This window comes from Ovis aries, chromosome 19 (assembly GCF_016772045.2).
Source record: "Ovis aries strain OAR_USU_Benz2616 breed Rambouillet chromosome 19, ARS-UI_Ramb_v3.0, whole genome shotgun sequence".
NCBI classification, from domain to species: Eukaryota; Metazoa; Chordata; class Mammalia; order Artiodactyla; family Bovidae; genus Ovis; species Ovis aries.
The window spans coordinates 15,966,237-15,986,934 of NC_056072.1; the positions used below are offsets into that span (position 1 = coordinate 15,966,237).

The 20,698-nt window shown below is 45.0% G+C and overlaps 2 long non-coding RNA genes across 5 annotated transcripts in view; one reads left to right on the forward strand and one right to left on the reverse strand.

The window, feature by feature from the left end:
* The first annotated feature begins 2,137 nt into the window (after positions 1-2,137).
* Positions 2,138-13,224, forward strand: LOC114109401 (uncharacterized). Of its 4 annotated transcripts, XR_009597392.1 has the most exons (4): positions 2,138-2,245; positions 3,406-3,527; positions 6,863-9,833; positions 11,004-13,224. It is a non-coding gene; the product is annotated as an uncharacterized LOC114109401 (long non-coding RNA). The 4 variants fall into 4 exon arrangements; XR_006057015.1 differs by having other exon boundaries at positions 6,863-13,224; XR_009597393.1 differs by having other exon boundaries at positions 7,472-13,224.
* LOC132658172 (uncharacterized) overlaps positions 4,125-20,698 on the reverse strand; it is a 164,843-nt gene continuing 148,269 nt past the window's right edge. Inside the window, exon 3 of the long non-coding RNA XR_009597395.1 lies at positions 4,125-4,577. This is a non-coding gene — a long non-coding RNA (uncharacterized LOC132658172). The remainder of the gene's footprint in view (positions 4,578-20,698) is intronic.

The window sequence follows — 20,698 nt, forward strand, 5'->3', positions numbered from 1 at the left end:
GGAATCTTTGCTGAATATAATCCTCCCTGCTGGCTGGATGCTTCCTGTGGGCAGGGACCCTCAGCTTCATTCACTGTTGTGCCCTCAGCTGAGTTCTGTGTCTGGCATGGAGTAGTGACTCAATAATGAATTTGTTCACAGTCTGTGCTCTGAGTGTCCTTCGAGGTCAAATGGCTCTCTCTTGCTCATTGGAGCTTTGGGTCTTTGTTTCCTTCCAGTGACACTATAGTGACAGCAGCAAGCACTTAATAGAAGCCGGGGCATGCGCTGCCCTGAGCCCTGTGCATCATCAGTTACCTCCAAGTGGCAGGTCGTGTAGCCACCTGTCAGGTACCACCCTGACCTACTACTCTGCTGCTGAGAAGCCAAAGGGGACAAAGCTGGAACCCGCCTTCACTGTTGGTGGGAATGTAAATTGGTGACGCCACTATGGAAAACAGTGTGGAGGTTCCTCAGTAAATCTAAAAATAGAGTTTCTATATGATTCAGCAATCCCACTCCTGGCATCTATCTAGATGGAAAGATAACATGCACCCCGGTGTTCACGGAAGCACTGTTTACCAGAGCCAAGACATGGAAGCAGCGTAAATGGCCATCAGCAAGTGAAAAAGATATGGTGCGTATATACAGTGGGATATCACTCAGCCAAGAAGGAAACAACGCCATCTGCAGCCACATGGACGGATCTGGAGGTGATCACACTAAGCGAAGTCAGACAGGGGCAAATGTCGTATGCTGGCACTGGTATGTAGAGTCTAAAATGGACACAACCGAGCCTGTCTATGAAACAGACTCACAGAGAACAGACTTGGGTTGCCAAGGGGGAGATGGGTGGGAGAGGCGGGGAGTGGGAGTTTGGGGTTAGCAGATGCAAGCAAGTATATACAGAATGGATGAACAGCAAGGTCTTACTGTACAGCACAGGGAACTCAACATCCTGTGATAAACCATTATGGAAAAGAATATGAAAAAGAATGTGTGTGTGTGTGTCTATAACTGAATCAGTCTGCGATACAGCAGGAATTAACGCAATATTGTAAATCACCTGTACTTTAAAAACAGGAGGACAAGGCTGGACATGAAGGTCCCCGGGGCTTGCTCCCAGGTACCCAGCAAAGCCCGCTCCATTCTCTCTGGCCTCTGAAACCTGGCACACCAGGCAAGTATTCTTCCTGTTTGTAGGTTTCTAAAAGGTTAAATTCCAACCTTGTTTAAAGTACTTCATAATGAAACCTGATTAAAAACCTAATGAAATATAAAATAGGGTCAAGTCCAGAGAGAGAAAACTGTCTAAGAACCAGAGGAAGCTCTACTTAATTTTGTTGTTAAGCTGGTGAATTCATTCGAGGTTTGCACAGTTAAACCTTCAGAGGTCAGTGCTTCCGGGAACAGCAGGGTTTAGGAAGGAAGTTTCCTGAGGAAGTATTTAATGTCAGATAGCGCCATGGTTCTCAAAGTGGGGTTTACCTTCAGAGGTCAGCAGCACCTGGGAACTTGTTAGACACACACATCCTCTCCACGTGCCCACAGCCCTGCTGAATCAGAAACCCTGAGGGGAGACCCTGCAACCTTTGTGTTAATAAGCCCTCCAGGAGATTCTGAAGTGCCTCAAGTTTGAGAACCACTGAAATACGTAAAAGGGGGGAAAAACCCTTTTGTTACCAAATGTACAAAGGGCAAGGTTGTGGAATACCCACAGTCCATTCAGAGCAGTGTGAGAAGCATAGGGCATTTACTGTGAGAAATGGAATATTTCTTGACATATCAGTTAACAAGGATGTCACAGTCATCAACGATTCCAGCCCCCCGCTGTGAGCTAGTGAGCCTGAGGAAACTCAGGATGTTAAAATGTAGGGTACTGGCCCCAGATAGATGAGGTACATGTCAAAGGCATGCTTTCAGTGAGCCCAGACCCTTGCATCTTGCCATACATAGATAAAGTGCTTTCTTTAACCTGGGGTATCTGGTTTTCTTTAAATAACAATCAGCTTTTGGTGTTTATTTGCATAACTTCTATATAACCTGGCTTTCCCCACCGCCCACCTCAGTTCAGCTCTCTCGGTGTTACTTGAGATGCTGTCTCCTGTGATTAAAGTCCTAAAAATTTCCACCAAATAAAACATAACTCTCAACTTTTAGGTTGTGAATATTCTTAAGTCCACAGTTATGGTGACTGCTGAAGTGACCGGAGCAGATTCTTCTTCGCCTGAATTCAGCCAGGTTTATGTATGTACAGAATTTACAGGTACTTACTTAATTGGAAATTAAAGGAAATCTTGCCCTAAAAATGGGGGGGGGGGGCTCTTTTATCACATGCACAGTTAAGGTTAAAAAGCTGGCTTGATAAAAATATCTTTGCAAATTCTGACTTTAAACAAAGGCCTCCTAGTGGGGAACTTGCATTTCTTTGTGTCTTTTCTTCTACCTGATTGTCCAAGGACATTCTATGCCTGTCAGAGTGTGTGTTTTGAAAACTTGCCCTCTGCTATACTATTTTTGAAAGTAAACTCTCCAGACTTCACTTACATCCTCCCCTACTCTTGTGGAGAAGTCTCTTGCAGGTTTGGATCACTATTAATATATATTTTATTAATGGCCAAATGATGGATCCTTTTAAAATGGGAGAAACTAACAAATTGGTGAATCTAGAGGGCTCCCATTATAAATAGCTGTTTTATTGGTACTTATAAAAACAAACCAGAGGTGGGGAATATGTATTTAATGGTGAACCCAAGTACTTCAGTTTAAAACAAGAAAAACTGGTTTGGGAAGCTCCTTTTGTGGTTTTTGTTTCCCCCTCAATGAGTCTTACAGATGGCATTAGAATAATTAATGTTAATAGGAAAAACACATAGGAAAGTCTGGATACTATTTCCAGTAAGGTAGAAACTTTTAAAGGAATTAAGTGAATAAATCTTTAGACAGTTATTTAAAATGGGAAAAATAGAATGGACATTAATGTGATTAAAACACAAGGTTTTTATATTACTACACTACCTAAGGTTAAATGGGCCAAAAAGTACCTCCTTCTGGTCCCCAACATTAAAAATCAAATCTATATACCCTAGTTTTAAAATTTATATTTAAAGAGCTAGAAAATTTTTCACTGATACCTGACCAGCAACTATTTGGGGCAGCAGTTGGGCAGAAGGGCCTGACTTCTGAGGCTCAGTCCCCTCTAGGGATCCCAGAGGCTTTTCTATAAAAACAGATACAATGGATAGGGAAAAAACAAAACAATTTCTTAAAACTCCTCCTGTAAGATCAAAACTTGTTGATTAGATCCTAATGAAAACTAAAGTTAAAGGTATAAGTTGCCAGAATTGAGATGAAAGTATATAAAGCTGGTATATTTAAATGGGGTTTATATAGGATGGTTACATCTCTTTTGTTTAATTATTATAGGATAGGCATGTTTCCATTGGGAAATACTTCCCCTGTGTGATACTGCAAAACAAGGTATATAAAGCTGCGCCGCAGGAACTCAAAACTGAACGTACTTAAGGAAACCAACCTGAGCCATACAAGTGAGTAAAAACTGGAAACTACATGATACTAAAAATAGTGATTTCTGCTCTGGGTTTAATATGTAAACTCGGAAAAGAAGGTTTCTGCTGAATGCCTTATGAAAAACTTTGAAGGCAAGATAAATGCTCAAGTTCTAAGACATAGAACTCAAATTTCAGTTTAGTTAGAAATCTTCTCACTGATACATAACATATAGTTGGACAAATCAATCTTTTAGTATTATTTAACTGACAGAGTTATTCTTTGAGGGAATTAAAAGCAACTGTCTTTCTCTTGCAAATATCTACAAACCAGAATGTATTACTAAGTACAGGCCACAAAGACCTGAGTCTGAGCATAATTAGCTCAATCGGTTAAGACCTGAAACCAAGGGGGAAAAAAAAAATATGACAAAGTGGCAGCTTTAAAGTTCAAACCACTGGGAATGCTCCCTCAGCCAGACTTCACAAATAGTAAAGCTTTAGTCATCTGAGCAAGCAGTTCTAATGTATTCCAACTGTTCTTTATAAATTAGTAAGTTTATATTGTAATACCAGACTCATAATTTTTTTAAAGTGAATCTGTTGCAGGATGGGGGACCCCTTCTGAGGCCCAAAACTGGGCTCTTGTCTAACACTCGGAAATGAATTGTCCAAGGAGACGCGTGCTGACAAAGCAAGAGATTTTATTGGGAAAGGGCACCTGGGCGGAGAGCAGTAGGGTAAGGGCTCGCAGTCTCGGGCTTCATGGTGATGGGATTAGTTTCTGGGTTGTCTTTAGCCAGTCATTCTGACTCAGAGCCTTTCCTGGTGGTGCACGGCTTGTTCAGCCAAGATGGATGCCAGAGAGGAGGATTCTGGGAGGTGGTCAGACATGTGGGGTCTCCTTTTGACCTTTCCCGAACTCTTCTGGTTGGTGGTGGCTTATCAGTTCCATGTTGCTTACCAGGCCCTCCTGTCGTAGAACAACTCATGCAGATGGTTACAGGGATGCCTGACCAGGGTGGGCGGTTTCAGTCAGCGTGCTTCTCCTAACAAATCCATGAGATGTCTAGTTTTGCCTGTTTATGTCTGTGAACACATTATACATATGAGATATCCTACCTGTGGATAATATTATCAAAATTAAATTTTTAAAGAATGCTTACAAATTAAAGAAACTGGCCATAATGACCTTCAGGTTCATGTGAACTAGGAAGTATTCCATGTTAAGTTGAAACCTGGTATTAAAATTTAGGTTTATTGATCTTAGATAATATAGACATTTCTTTAGAGTCATCAATATTAAGTATAATAATGTGTTATACTTAGGTTTGAAAAGTGTTAGTTGCTCAGTTGTGTCTGTCTCTGTGATCCAATGGATTGTAGCCTGCCAGGCTCCTCTGTCCATGGAATTGAATTCTGTAGGCAAGAATACTGGAGTGGGTTGCCATTCCCTTCTCCAAGGGATGTTCCTGACCCAGGGATCAAACCCACGTCTCCTATGTTATTAGCAGGTGGTTTCTTTACCATCTGAGCCACCAGGAAGCCTAGGTTTAACAGATGTTAAATAAAATCCTGTTCTATCTATTGCAAGGAAAATAACTTGATACTATGAGACTTGATGAGCTTTTGGGTAAACTCTTTAAAAATATTTTAGAAATGCCTACTTAAAACGATCTTTACAGATATTGGTAACTTACAGTACTAAAGCTGTGCTAATTTAAGTGATGGAAGTTTATTGACTAGCTAGCTAATTTCCAAAAAGAAATAAGCTACTGAGACAGAAGTTGCTAAATAGAAAAACTAAAGGTATTTAGAACTATTAGTGAAAATATTTGGTGCTACCTGAAATGCTCTCTGTTAGAAAACGTTTTTAGAAAGTATTACGGATATTTATGTTCACTAGTATACAAAATACTAATGTAAAAGTTCATATTGCTTACTTCTTAGCTTTTACTAGAAATTAGGGTTTTTAAGAGTTGAGGATTCTAGTTGTGGTTCATATACACAGAGGAATATTACTCAGCTATAAAAAAGAATGCATTTGAGTCAGTTCTAATGAGGTGGAAGGACCTAGAGCCTGCTATTACACAGAGTGAAATAAATCAGACAGATATATGTTAATTAACACCTATATATGGAAGCCAGAAAGGTGGTACTGATGAACCTGTCTACAGGGCAGCAGTGGCGATGCAGACACAGAACAGACTTTGGGGTGCAGTGGAGAGACAAGGTAGGACAATTTGAGAAAGCAGCATTGAAACATATACGTGACCAAATATAAAGTGGACAGCCAGTGTGAGTTTGCTATATGACACGGGAACTCAAGGCCAGGGCTCTGCGACAACCTCGAGGGTGGGAGGGGGAGGGGACATATGTATCCCTATGGCTGATTGATATTGATGCATGGCAGAAACCATCACAATACTGTAATTTACCCTCCAATTAAAATAAAATGTTTTTTAAATAGCTATTGAAAAACTCTAATCACTGACAGTTTACCATGTTAGACACCTTATGTGATATTTCTAGATGGAAGTTACTAATTTGAATTACTCTAGAAAAATAATGCCTATAGGCATTTTTAGTTTATACTATGGTGATATATCCATTTTTAACTAGAATCCCACAGTGCCTAATAGTCATGAATAAATTTATAGATTGTTTTTCAAAACAAAGTTGAGGATTCTAATTTAAACATGCAATTAAAACTACTAGGAATACTATAGAAACATTTCAGTATTCAGTAGGAAATAGAATGTGTTTTCAGTAAAGAAGGATGATGTATGGAATTATATTTTACTGAGGAAAAAGAATAAGTTGGTTGGTTTTATTTGGAAGAAAAAATATAAGGGACAGGCTGATATCAATACAAAACCTGAAGAAAACTGTGGAAAAGAACCTGAGAGACAAGTTTCATGCATGGTTAGGATTAAGATTAACTGAATTTTTAACTAAGTAAGTGGATCTTGTTAAGTAAACTAATGCAAGACTGGAATCTGCCTTCTCTCTCTGTTGGAAGTGCTCCTCTTTGGTGACAGATGGTGTGAGTGTCTGTACCTTGCAGGAGTGATAAAAGATTCAGGGTCTATCCCTGTGGGGAGATCCCCTGAAGGAGGGCGTGGCAACCCACTCCAGTATTCTTGCCTGGAGAATGATCCCATGGACAGAGGAGCCTGGCAGGCTACAGTCCATGGGGTCACAAAGAGTCAGACACAACTGAAGCAACTCTGTGTACACACACAAGTGATCCATATTTTTCTTGTTGTATAACTTTGGTTAAATGAAAATATTGTTTAACAGTAACCTGTGATCCTGTTGCATTTTAAACCTCTTTGATATTTTTATCAAACTCTTAACTAAAGTTCTTTTAGCTTCCAGTTGACTCTCGGATACGTCAAAGGAACATCTCTGAAAGATCTTAGAGAGGAATATTAAACTAAATTTCTTTGGTGTGTTAAATTACTTAGGAAGTATTGTCAAGTAACTGAAGATGAACCTTAGGTTATAGTGCATGGATAAATGTCATTAATATATTCCAAAATTTATATGGAATCCCTACTCTCTGATATGTCCTGATATAATGTTATTAATCATAATTCTAGTTATTATCCTAAAATGTTATATCACAAAAATATCCAAGTTTCCTGCTAATTGCATTGTACTTAAATCTTTAACCATAGTATTTTAAGCTTTGTCCTTTATAGACAATAATTATTTTACACTGATGCTTTTACAAAATGAAGATTTTCAAGAAGACTCATGAAAATAACTTTTTAAACAAAAATTTCTGATAGCTTTAGATGCCACTGAACTGGGTAACAAGTGACAAAACTAATGGAATATCTGATTCCTTCACTCAGATGAACAGGAATTGATTACATAGGACTGAATGGTGAATAGAATTTCTAACTATGACTTTTGTCAACGGTACTAGCTGTATTACTTGTATCTTTTTTATAATACCGTGTCTATTTTGTGAGATTGTCTTTTACAGTACCCAGTGTATAACCGGGCCTCCACCAAAATTGATGATGGCTGAACAGCTTGAGGAAATTGATCATATTTATGACTCTCATAAAATAACTGTAACAGTGTGATTCTAGGTGTGGGAATAGGCAGCAAGGAAGAACATTTCCTGGATGCTGATAAGACAGAGGGTCCAGAGAACCTTTCATCATCAACAGGGCCTAATCTGGAACTTTGCACCTGGAGTGGCATGCCAGCAGAAACTTCTGCCTGATCTGGGATGAGCCTCCCTGTGCCCAGGGATAATAATTGGTCATGAAATGTCTCCCGATATTGGTCAAATTCTGGTTCAAGAGAAGGATCTAAGAGAATATTTCCGGCCATATCAGTAAACAAGGATGTCACAGTCATCAGCGACTCCAGCCCTGCAACATGAGCCTGAGACACTCAGGAAAGACAAGAAGACCTGCCATCTAGCAGCCGGCCATCAGCCACTCCCTGCGGTGAGCCCTGGCCCCAGATAGGAGAGGTACACATCAAAGGAATGATTTCCGTGAGCCCCGAACTTCTTGCATCTTCCCATACAGAGCAAAGAGCTAAATTCCTGATCTCGAGATATCTGGTTTTCTTAAATTAACAAACATCTTGTTCTGACTACTTGTCCTTTGTTGAAAAATTCTATATGATATAGCTCCCCCTCATCGCCTCTCAGGGTTACTTTAGATGCTGTCTCCTGGGCTTGAAATCCTAAAAATTCCCGCCAAATAAAACATAACTCTCAACTTTAAGGTTGTGAATATTTTTTTTAAGTCCACACTGTAGTTGAATAATAATTTTTCTTAAACCTACTTTTTTGAATTTTTAAAGTAAATCTCCTGGTGTTCCACGCTGTGGAAACCTGACCCTTCCCTTCCTCACCTGAACAAACATCCCCAGAACATCCTTTTATCCCTCACAGCAGGGACACTGGAACGTAAAAGTTTCCACCCACTTAAAGGCTTAGATGTTCATTTCTTAGTGACTGAATTATTAACAGAGTACAAGGCACATTTTCAGGGCTTTAGATGCCTTTCATCAGAGCTCACAACAAGCCCATTTATGAAGAAGAACCACAGGCAAGGAGAGGTTAAGAAACCTTCCCCCAGACCCACACGCAGACCTACCTTTGATTGGCCACCTCTGTAATGAAAACCTAGGAGCAGGAAAGTCAGCTATGCCAGCTCAGCACCCGGGGTCGGTCTGAGTAATCAGAAGCCCTTTAGGATTTGGCAGCTAACTTGGGGAAACTCTTGACTCTAAAACATAACACCATAAAGATGAACACTGGACAGTCATTTCATTTGAACTTGAAAAATTTTGTTATTTACCTTGAAGCGGGTTTCTTTTTTGATGGTGAAGGGAGGGGAGATTTTCGTTTGCAGTCATCACTAGACGTTTACTTAGGTCCCACGGGTGGTTTATGCATTCCTTGTGTAAGCCACAGCCAAGGACATTCAGCCCTTTGTTGAAAATGATACTCCAGGGAAGTGGCTTTTCCTCACTATATACACATACATTAATAGTAATGTATTCACTGTGCTGCCACAAAGCAAGAATTCCCATGTTCATATCTTACCTACAGCAGTGAGGCTGCAGGGAAAACTGTATACACAGATGTTGCTGAAATTTTCGGAAGGGTTCAGGGCCTCACAGAGGTGAAGTGGAAGGTTTTCACCATAGAGATGGCTGATGGGTTTTTAAAGAGAAGAGAGGCAATAAACATTCATTCCCTCATTCGCTCTGTCCCCTAAACTCAAAGAGTTTGAAATTGCTGTTTTCGTAACAGCATTGTTTACAAGTAGCAAGGACGCGAAACAACCTAAATGTCCATCAACAGAGGAATGGAGAAAGATGTGGTGCGCACAAACAAGGGCAGATGACGCAGCCGTGACAATGAACAAATGCCATTTGCAGCAACGTGGATGAACCGAAAGACAGATACATACTATCACTTATATGTGGAGTCTTTTTTTTTTAAGGGATATACATGAACTTACAAAACAGAAGTAAAGTCATGGATATAGAAAACAAACTTACGGTTACCAGGGGGTAAGTGCAGGAGGGATGAACTGGGAGGCTGGGACTGACGTATATACCAAGTGACGTCGCTCAGTCGTGTCTGACTCTTTGTGACCCCATGGACTGTAGCCTGCCATGCTCCTCGGAGATCCATGGGATTTTCCAGGCAAGAGTACTGGAGTGGGGTGCCATTTCCTTCTCCAGAGGATCTTCCCAACCCAGGGATCGAACCCAGGTCTCCTGCATTGTAGGCAGACGCTTTACCATCTGAGCCACAAGGGAAGTCCTGACATATACACACTACCATACAAAAAACAGGTAATCTACTGTAGAGCACGGGGAACTCTACTCAATTCTCTGTAATGACCTATCTGGGAAAAGAATCCAAAGAGTGAATATATGTATAACTGATGTGCTTTGCTGTACAGCAGAAACCTACTGTAAATCAACTATACTCCAATAAAGATTATTTTTTTAAAAAAGGCATAGCAGAAAAGAGTTTTGGTAGAAAAATGGATCAAAATAAGTAAGAAAGCCTAATTCTCTCCAGCTTCTGGTATACTGGGGCACTCTGGGGGACCAGGAGCATTGCTTCTGATTTCTAATGGGTAACACAGAGTCCAGAAGCAAGGAGAGCTAAGGAAGGTGAAAGCTGGGAGCTGCTTCAGGTCTGGGATGCTCTGCCATCTTAGCAGAGCAGCTGGGCACCTCCTAGCAGCCCATCAGTCACTTCGCAGGTGAGTGAAATCGGGGGTTGGGGTGGACACTGAGAGGAGCAGAGGGGCTGCTGTCACGGCTTTGAGGGGGCACCTGTGACTGTGGAAATACCTCCACCTGGCCTTGTCTCATTGCAACTCCAGTTTCCAATTGACGAAGCAGAGGCCCAGACAGGTCAAGTAACCTGGCTTAGGCCACACAGCATGGAGCTCAGTTTCCAGAGCCACAGGCCTCTATGCTCCAGAACCAACACAGTGACCCCACTCCCCTGCTGCTATTGACTGCATCCTGGGCTTTGGATGGTGTCATCTCACTGAGGCTCGGAGCCTCTCTGGGAAGGGAAGCAGTGTCGTCCTCCCCATCTCTCAGGTGAGGGACCGGCTCAGAAAGGCTGAGACACTTGCTCAAGGCCTCACAGCTGGTGAGAGGGTGTCAGGCCCCCAAATGTCTGCTGCCATCCCTGCTGAGGGGCTTCATCCTTCCTTCCTGGGCAGCGCCCCGCCCCACACACACCTGCTAGCAGCCTACCGCTATGTGACCGAGTGCCTTCAAGACTTCTTACCTGTCTTCTGCTTGAAACTCTGGAGCTCGGGCAGAGAAAGCACTGGAAATGAGGGGGGAAAGCCATGCCCTCCTGGAGTGAACCTCCAAGGCTGTTCCCTTGAGGCCTGACTTAAGTGGAGGAAGAGGGGTATGTGGGTGTGTGACTTTACAACTGTGAAATGCAATCCATTCACTTTTTTTTTTTTTTTACCATTTCTTTTTGTACAGTGCTTCCAGGAATGCCCCTCAGTGTTTAGAGCCACAGAACAAAACAGGAGGGAAAAAGAACACTGTTGCAGGACCAAATCACTCAAGAATCAAAAGGAGCAGACACATGACAGGCTGCGGAAGCCCCCTAGCATTCTGCCCCTAGAGACAACCACTTCTTTAGAAGTAATTTGAATATTTTCTTATGGTTACAAAAGCCACACACATTAAAAGATGCAGCAAAATGAAAGTAGACGCTTCCCTGTCCAGCTTCCTTGGTGGGCACAGGGGCCGAGACCACAGCCACTGGTGCAGCTCACTACCTGGAAGGTTGCCAGCCCCCACCCTTGACCCTCTTGCTGTCTGACTCCATGAACTGAAGAGGCAAAGGCTGACCTGCAGTCCTTTTGAAACACCAGTCAGGTCACAGGGCTCTGGCCTCCACCGCCCGTGGCCACGTGGGATCCACCCCTCGTCTGCTGTTCCAGACTGTCTCCCCCTAAGGCCTGCACATGCCTTCCCCTCGGGTGTCACCACGGCCCTCCTCCCCCCAGTGACAGCCCCCTGACCGTCCAGTGGACCGCATGCTGCCACCTGCAGCGCACCCCTCCCTCCCATCTCTGGACTGTGCCCTGTCTTGTCATCGCACACAGCACAAATCACCTTTAGACTTACGTGATTTACCTGTGATCTGATCTTCCTCCAGACCCAAGGGCTGGCGTAACTGACTCCTGTGATCACTGATGTATCCATCAGCACTTGGCATACAGTCGGGGTCAATACATGTTTGTTGAAAGAGAGACCATGGACCCTATCTTTGTAAACAGACCCTTTTCAGCCCAGCTTCGCCAGCCCTTCCTGCATGTGTATGGTTACGGGGGGTAGCCTCCTCTAAGGTGTGTTCACATCACTCAAGCTCTGGGAAGCTGAAAGCTCAGATATGGACAGGAAAGCCCACAGGTGAGGGCTCTTGTCCCAGAGAAGAAGGCCTTCCCTGGGGCACTGTAACCAGAGGCCCTCAGAAACAAGCCCAGGCATTTGGGAGGCATTCATCCTTGTGGAGCTGAAGGACACACAAAACAGCTTCTAGGCCGCCTTCCCTGAGCTTTGGACTAGGTCAGGATCCTCGTTACTCACAAGGCACACTGTACTTCAAAACAATTCAGCAAAGAATTAACTATGACTTTGCCATATCCTGTTTCTCCATTAGACAATAAGCTTCAGAAATCCAGGACTTGGCACATAGTAGGTATTTTGAGGGACAGCTGACGCACTTGCCCATGCAGTGCCCTGCTTTGCTCTGGCTGGGGGGCATGCTTACTGTGTTTCTGATCCTTCAGGAGACATTCAGTGCCCCTCTCCTCCCAGAGTCACCAAACAAATTGAGACACTAATGCCAAACAGAAAGTGTCTTGGTGAAGACACCCCTTTATCCATGGAATCAGTGTGGTGTGCTAGGAGTGACTTAGGACCTAAAGGAAAGACCTAAACTTTGTTACTTGCAGCTAACAGCATTCATAACCTGCCTAACCAGAGCTGTTATATCAGAATTACCACCCTTAACACGAAGCCTGAAGGTGAATCCAGGAGGATGAAATAATTCAACGATGCCATCGAAAGCCCAGGCTATAGGAGCCCCTCTGCTTTATCACCCTTATCACTTGACGGTCACAAGAGGGCTGCTGCTGTTCAAGGCATTACCTCCAGCTTCTGGGAAGAGGAAAAGGGAAGTAGAAGAGCCAATACTATCCCCTTCCTTTTATCAAGAGACATACCCTCTCTAGAAACCTCCACCATCACCCAGAAGACTTCTACTTACATCTCAAAGGCCAGAATATCAGCTGGCCCCCCTACCCACCCTAGAAAGATGAGAATTCAGATAAAGAGTGGGAAAGCTGAGACAGCAAGGGGGAAGTGAGTCAGTAATAGCTATAGAGTTAGCCAGCCAGAAGTATCTGTCAAAACTATGTAAATTATTTTAATAGAACTGTTTCTGTGGGTTTTCTTATAATAAAAGCAATGAATATATATTACTTTAGAAAATAAAGATTTTAAAACATCTCTCCAATCCCATCATACGGAAGTAATCACTGTGTATTCCATTATTGTTAACCTTTGTTGTTATCCTTTCAGATCTTTATTTTAATGAATGAAATCATACTATGTGTTGCTCTGTAATTACCCTTTTCATTGGATATGATGAAAAATCTTACCAAATCATTAAATGATCTTTGCAGATTCATGTCTGTGTGTTCCATTGGCTAGACTACCATTGTTCATTTGATCCCTTGGCATTGGGCATTTTGACATTTATAAAAATAGAAACCAACACTAAGGTCTCCCCTTGTAGCTAAGATGCAGCCCAGTTGGTCTGCTTCTAAGAACATGTCACAAGAAATCATCTTGGATATGTAGTTCCTTTGAAGCATTTGAAATACTACCAAATTGCCTTCCCAGATGGATTATTCCAATGTATTATCCCTTGAGCAGATACAAGTGCCCACATATCTCCCCACAAATTTTCAACAACACTGAAAAAAAAAAAAAGACGAGAGAAACATGAATGACAGCCTAATCCTGCCCACTCAGTTCCCAGATGAGGAGGTAGAGGGAAGAAGCTCCTGCACAAGCTCACCCAGCCCAGCCAGCCTGGGAACCACGGCCTTGACGCTGCGGGCCAGGCCCCTTGGCACTGCACCCTGCCACCTCCTGGAGCACTGCACCCTGCCACCTCCTGGAGCATCCATCAGGGAAAGAGAAGCACCAGATGCAGGAGAATCTGGGGAGCCATGGACAGGTGCCAGAGGTCCCCAAGGAGAGAGGGCCAAGGCCAGGAGACCTCAGAGGCATGATGCCCTGCAGGCTGTGGGCATGAGCAGTCCTCGGGCTGGGGTCAGCGTGGGCACAGATCTGCTCCTGACTCAGCACTGACTGCCGCTCAAGCTGTGGGGCCCTCAGCTGTTCCCTTTCCTGTCTCTGGGGCCAGTACAATGCGGCAAGATGGCTGAGACCCAGGTCCACTTGCCAGCTACTTGTGCCTGATATGAATTGGACTGTGTCCCCCTAAAATTTGCATGTTAATGCCCTGTGGTGTGTGGTAGTCTCTCAGTCGTGTCTGACTCTTTGTGACTCCATGGACTGTAGCCCGCCAGGCTCCTCCGTCCATGGGATTTCCCAGGCAAGAATACTGGAGTGGGCTGCCATTTCCTTCTCCAGGGGATCTTCCCAACCCAGGGATCTAACCCAGGTCTCCCGCGTTGTGGGCAGACTCTCTACCGTTTGAGCCACCAGGGAAGCCCTGTTAATGCCCTAATGCCTTAGAATGTGATGGTATTTGGAGATAGGCCCTTCAGGGAGGTAATGAACCTTAAATGGTTCAGTAGGTTATAAAGGTGGGGCCCTAATCAGATAGGACCAGTGTCCTTAAAGAAGAAGAGAGGGACCTCCCTGGTGGCCTAGTTAAGACCACACACGCTTCCACTGCAGAGGTTCTGCGTTCCATTCTTGGTCGGGGAATTAAGGTCCCCTAAGCCAGGTGGCACGGCCAAAATAAAAAGAGGAGGAAGACGCATGCAGAAGGCAGGCACACATGAGGTAGGACCATGTGAGGATACGACAAGGAGGCAGCTGCCTGCAAGCCAAGGAACACGGCCTCAGAAAAAAACAAACTGGCCATCACTTTGATCCTGGACTTCCAGCCTCCAAAACCATTTTTTAAAAAAAGCAATTTCTATTGTTTAAGACACCCAGTCATATTTTGTGACAGCAGTGTGATATGACGACTTCAGATGTCCCAGTAAATGTGAGGATCACCGCTTCTCCTGCATCCTGAGCTGCAAGACGGATACCCTCAAACTGGAGGCAGGTTCTTTCCACAACCCTTGGGTACTCAGTGCGGGAGCTGGTGTGGACGCCCGCCCAGTACCTGGGCTTCCTCGGGCTCCCTGGGGCTGTGACAGACAGCTACCTGCAGGCTGACCACATCCTTTCTGAAGCTCTGGACCTGAGCCTCTACCTGCTACCCGGCGTCACCGGGCCCCTGTGCAGGCCACAGGCTCCAGGAAGTGCAGGCAGAAGCCAGTGCCACCGTGAGGACTGAGAGTCAAACCCGTCCCCGTGTGGGGACCTGAGTGGGAAGGAAGTCCAAAAGGAAGGGGGTATATGTATGTGTATGGCTGACCCTTTGCTCTATGGTAGAAACCAACACAACATTGGAAAGCAACTATACTACAATAAAAGTTAATTTTAAAAAATTGTCCAAACATTCTGCACAGCTCCTCAAGAGTTTCCTCAAGGCTCCTCAAGCCTGTTTCCTGTGATTCCCCTCTCTATTAAACTACCCTTCTCAGCATCTGCCTAAGGCACATGGGGAAGAGAGCTGTGTTTTGAACCCAAGACAGACCCATGTGTGCACGGCCCTCCCTCAGGATCCAGCGGCCACAGGGGATTGACTCCAGGACGCCCCGCCCCCGCCAGATACCAAAATCCAAGGACGCTCAAGTCCCATATATAAAATCATATCAGCATATAATCTAGGCATATCCTCCCACCTCCTTTAAATCAGATTACTTATTATACCGAATCAATGTAAATGCTATGTAAATAGTTGTAAATACAATGTAAATGGTATGTAAAGAGTTGCCAGGGTGGACAGCAAATTCCAATTTTGCTTTTTTGGAACTTTCTGCAATTCTCTCCCCCCAAATATTTTTGATAGGATGCAGAACTGGCAGATACAGAGGGCCAGCTATACCTACACCACCCTGAGAGGAAACAGCCTTTGGGGGCAACGAGCAGGCACCGCAGCTGCAAAGCTCACGTCCCTCAGGGGATGATGGCAGCTGGAGCCAGCGGCACAACAGAGAAGCAGGAGTGTTCAAGCCAGATAGAGACAGGTTCAAATCCCAGTTCTGCCAGTCACTAGCAGGGCAGCCACAGGTAAACAACTTGCTAGGCTAGGGGAACCACTGCCTAAACATCCGCCCTGGCCAGGCCCAACAGTAATGATGTGCGTAAGTTACCTTACAACAGGAAGTCCCGGCAAGGAATGCGGAACTAAAGAATTACCACCTACCACAAGAATTCGGGAAAGGTCAAAAGGAGAGAGACCACAAACCGTGTGTCCTGCCATCCTCCCAGAACCTTCCTTGCTGGAATCCATCCTCGGCAGAGTGATGTGTGCACCACCAGGAAAGACTCTAAGTCAGAATGATTGACCGGAGACAATGAGGAAACTGATCCTATTTCCATAAAACCTGAGACTATGAGCCACGTGACAGAGCAGTTCTCCTGGGTTTCCTTCTCCTGCTGCTCTTCTCCCACACCCACCCAAGTGTCCCTTCCCAAAAAGTCTCTTCCTTTGTCGTCACGTGTGTCCCCTTGGATAATTCTTTTCTGAGCGTGAGACAAGAGTTCAACCTCGGGCCCTGGAATGAGTTCCCCTTTTGCAACATCTCCATCAGCTGCGGGAGTGGAAATGACGCTGACTTCCCAAGGTCAGCGGGGAACCTGAGAGCGGGGAACCTGAGAACGGCGAATGGAGAAAGAGCCTGACTCGTGTGTGCTCGGCAGAAGGCGGCCGCCCTTTCTTCCCTCTACAGCCACGGGGCTGTGAGGCTGTGAGCTCCCTTCAAGAAACAACCTGCCATTCAACTGCCAGGAGTGCAGTGAGCTGACAGCCTCCAGACAAGGAGCCCTCAGATGTACCCCAGTCTCGGAACAAAGGCCATGCCCTTCGCAGCCACTTCCTGCCAATGCCGAACTCCTTGGAGGGGAAGTCTTTGCTCAGGAGTGCCCCAGTGACCTGGCTGAGATATCATCAGACCTGCTTGGCAGCTGGAGGTTCTTCCTGCCCAACCCACTCCCCCAATCCCTGCCCTCAAAACAATCCTCTTTCACTCCTGTTTCCCTCTCAGTTGAGTCCTCTGTGAAAATGAGACTAAGATAATCTTTCCATTCTACTCTTACTCCTGATTAGATCTCCTGCATGAAATAACAGAAAGGTTTTCACAGGGCTTCATCTGAGAGCATCTAGGATATTAATCCCACTGGGATCCCTCCAAGGGAATTAGAATCTGTCAGGTCTCTTCCCATGGCAAGCATAGACAGATTCTTGTTAATTCCATAGGAAAAGGAACAAGAATTTATCGAAATGCTATGGATCATAGAAAAAGCAAGGGAATTCCAAAAAAAATCGACTTTTGCTTCATGGTGCTAAACTCTTTGACTGTATGGATCACAACAAATTGTGGAAAATTCTGAAAGAGATGATAATTCCAGACCAGTTTACCTGCTTCCTGAGAAATCAGTTTGCAGGTCAAGAAGCAACAGTTAGAACTGGACATGGAACAATGGACTGGTCCCAAATTGGGAAAAGAGTACATCAAAGCTGTATAGTGTCACTTTGCATATTTAATTTCTGTGCAGAGTATATCATGCAAAATGCCAGGCTGAATGAATCACAAGCTGGAATCAAGATTGCCAGGAGAAACATCAAAAACCTCAGTTATGCAGATGAAACTACCCTAATGGCAGAAAGCAAAGAATAACTAAAGAGCCTGTTCATGATAGTGAAAGAGGAGAGTGAAAAAGCTGACTTAAAACTCAACATTCAGAAACTAAAATCATGACATCTGGTCCCATCACTTCATTGCAGATAGATGGAGAAAAAGTGGAACTTTATTTTATTGACAGACTTTACTTTTTTGGGCTCCAAAATCACTGTGGATGGTGACTGCAGCCATGAAATTAAAAGACACTTGCTCCTTGGAAGAAAAGTGTGCAAACCTAGACAACATATTAGAAAGCAAGACATCACTTTGCCAACAAAGCTACCCCATGGACTGGGGTTTTTCCAGTAGTCATGTATGGATGTGAGAGTTGGACCATAAAGAAGGCTGAACATCGAAGAACTGATGCTTTCAAACTGTCGCACCGGATAAGACTCTGAGGAGTCCCTTAAGACAGCAAGGAGATCAAGCCAGTGGATCCTACAGAAAATGGACCCTAAATATTCATTGGAAAGACTGATGCTGCAAGTTGAAGTTCCAATACTGTGGCCACCTGATGCAAAAAGTTGACTCATTAGAAAAGACCCTGATGCTGGGAAAGATTGAGGGCAGGAGAAGGGGATGACAGAGGATGAGATGGTTGGATGGCATCACCAACTCAACAGACATGAGTTTAAGCAAACTCCGGGAGATTGTGAAGGACAGGGAAGCCTGGCATGCCACAGTCCATGGGGTCGCAAAGAATTGAACATGACTTATCAACTGAACAACAATGGGATACCCAGAGAATTTTAGCACCCCAAGATCTCATAGTCTCCTGGAATTAGAAAACTCTGTTTTCTTCAAGACACTACTGTTGACATCAATAAACTCCAGTCAAATTTTGTCCTTGTTACATCCCACTCAGGAGTCAGATTCAAGGAGAAGGTATCTAATTGGTCCAGAAGGTGGTGGGGCAACTTCCAGAAGCAACTTGTCTTCCACTGATGGAGAGACCCACTGACTCTGCATCCAAAGCAAGACCAAGGTGCCTGTCATTTGAAGGTGAATGGATCTGCCAGATGGTTGTTAGTTTCAATGGAACCTAACAAGAAGGCAAAATGCCTGCCTTGTCCCAATTCATGCCAAGAGCTCAAAGCAATGCACCTCCAATGCATTTCTACCTGTTTGCTCTTGGCTAAACCACCATCCATTACTCCCCTCAGTGTTTGAGTTTCTTAGGTTCAATATCATTGTGTCTAATCTTAACATTTGTTAACTCCCCGAAGGATCAGATATGGGAGTCAAGAAGGATGTACTCAAACTTTTCCAAAACCACTCATATGGGATTTAATAGGCTGCCTCCTGAGGCTTCCCAGATGGTTCAGCAGTAAAGAATCCAGTACCAATGCAAGAGACACAAGTTTGATCCCTGGGTTGGGAAGATCCCCTGGAGAAGGAAATGGCAACCCACTGCAGTATTCTTGCCAGGACAATCCCAAGGACAAAGGAACCTGGTGAGCTATAGTCCATGGTGTCAGAAAAGAGTGGGACACTACTTAATGATTAAACAACAACAACAAAACAACCCTTCCTCCACTCTCCAGTGTGATGGAGCACAGTCAGCCCTGCCCTGAAAACACCAATTTCACCACCTGGCTCTCTGGAATTTTGGCAACCTTTCAAAGGTCCGTTTTTCATTAACATCTTTACTTTCACATTCCTTTCACTTTTCAGCTGAAGCTTCTTAGCCCAACTCTAAAGCACTTTGGATAGTTGGGGAAATTCATGGACAGGCCAACAGCTCAGCCAGGAGGCCCAGGACAGGTGACGTGCTACCCAGCGCGGATCCTCTAGGCAAGGATTCACCTCCAAACGCGGCAGGCTGCTGCCTGCCAACGCCTGCGACTCTGATGACTTAGTTTTTATTCTGATTTCTCACAGGTAAAGCTGGGAACATAGAGATATGGCCTGGGAGGAGCACTCATTCAAGCACCCAAGGAGTTTGCGAGATAAATCCACCAGTTTCTTTGCCGCGTGCGGGGATAACATGGCTTCCAAACTTCCTGGAGGGCTGAGCTCCCGTATGCAGAGCAGTCAGCTTTTGATAATGCACCTTCGCCAGCTGCCTCCCCTCCCCGCTCCGCTGGAGTTTCTCTGGATGGCCTCCCAATGAAACTACTTGCACATAAATCCTTGTCTCCGTTTTTGTTCTCCCAGATGGAGACCTCAAGACAAAGCCCACTTTGAATCAGCTAAAGTTTCTCGCCAGAAAGACTCAGAACAGCAGCATCCATCCGCCGCTGGCAGAGGTCCGGGGTAGAAAGCACCAGGCAGAGCCCTCCGCCAGGTGGGGAACCTGCGCTAAGTTACCTGCTTTCTCCGCAGATGACCCAGGAGCCCCGCCCCCTGCATACAGCTGCAGGCTCTGCCCTCGAGGCCGGGGGTGCCAGGAGGCTGCTGCTGGGAATGGAAGGGATGCAGATGCCAACAGCCTTTCACTGCCTATCGGCTCATTTCACACTGACAGGCTACCGGGGGTGGAGGACTATTTTTATTTAAAACATCGGTTGCCATAGTAACATCCACATGACCGAATACTTATTCTAAGTCACATAGAAAATACCCTTGGGAGGGGAGAAGGAGAGAAGAGAAGGCCTGTGCTGCCCCTGCAATCAGACAGCGAGCGGCAGTTCCTGGAAAAGAGAAAGCCACGCCAGCCCAGGGGTCCGGGCGCTCCTCCAACACCTGCCTGAGTCTTCCAGGGCTTTCGATTTGCAGTCACTGAAAAGATTTAAAGGGGACTCTGGGGAAGGCTGCAATCTGCCAAAGTGGCCTTGTGAGCCATAGTTCCTCCAGGGAGGCCACAAGTTTCCCTTGGTGTGTGATCTGCTCCACGGGTCAAGATGGGGAGCTAAGAACATGGCCCTGCCACCGGCTGGCAATGCGATAGAAGGACCTGCTCCTACCCCACTCAGCTCTCCACGGGTGTGCTCGGGACAAAGGGAGTTTGTAGGGGCCTGTCATGCCCCCCACAGCCCTGGTGCAGAGGAGGCAGAACTTCAGGAAGGCTGGGAGGACCACACTGCCTGGAAAGCAACCCCTAGGAGCAAAGGAACACGTGGAAAGGAATTGTCTTTTCCCGACCAGAGGGAGAATTCATTCGCAGCCACCTCCACCATGAGCCTCCCTGAGCCTGGGTCAGATTCAGTTTCCTCAGACCGTCCA